Source organism: Chlorella variabilis (genome assembly GCF_000147415.1).
Source record: "Chlorella variabilis unplaced genomic scaffold CHLNCscaffold_1, whole genome shotgun sequence".
In the NCBI taxonomy this organism is placed as follows: domain Eukaryota; kingdom Viridiplantae; phylum Chlorophyta; class Trebouxiophyceae; order Chlorellales; family Chlorellaceae; genus Chlorella; species Chlorella variabilis.
Genome location: NW_005435087.1, coordinates 2,260,047 through 2,260,843, shown reverse-complemented (window position 1 = coordinate 2,260,843; position 797 = coordinate 2,260,047).

Genomic DNA, 797 nt, shown 5'->3' with positions numbered 1-797 from the left:
CTGCAGCCCACTGTCGCTGCATCCACCACCGAAGCTGAGTACATGGCGGCCGCCTCCACCGTTAAGGAAGCCCTGTGGCTCCGCAAGCTCTTCACCGACCTGGACCTCCACATCGCATGCATCGACATCAAGTCCGACAGCCAGTCCGCCATCCACATGCTCAAGAACCCCGTCATCTCCCTCCGCTCCAAGCACATCGACATCGTGCACCACTTTGCCCGCGAGCGAATCGCCCGTGGAGAAGTCAACTTTTTCTACATCCCCACCGACTCCATGGTCGCCGACATCCTGACCAAGCCCGTGCCCACCAACAAGTTCCAGTTCTGCCACGACGCAATGGGCATTGCCTAAGTGCAACAGCTGTGCAGCCTGCGTGGGAGTGTTGAGCTGTGACAATGCCACGTGTCCAGTCTACACATCCGCTGCACTGATACCCTCATTCCCGCCTTTCCCGCCCCAGACACCGCACAATTGTGTTTCCCCACCCCATTCCCAGTTGATCGACACTTGTGCCACTCCCTTTCGTGCACCTGACCCAGCCATTATGCTCACCGATACCATGATGCCTTTGTGCCGCATCGTACCCGCATCGTATCAGGAATATCCCAAGTATATGCCGGGAATATGCTCCTCCACCCCAGATCTATTTAACGCCGCCTCTAGTGCGAATTTACTACTCTTGCTGCCTTTGTAAATACCTCCCGTCAACAAGAGCAAGCCCCCTTCTGGCGGCAGACCATGGACGAGGAGTATGCATCCCTGCTGGACAACAACACCTGGACGCTGGAGCGCACCCC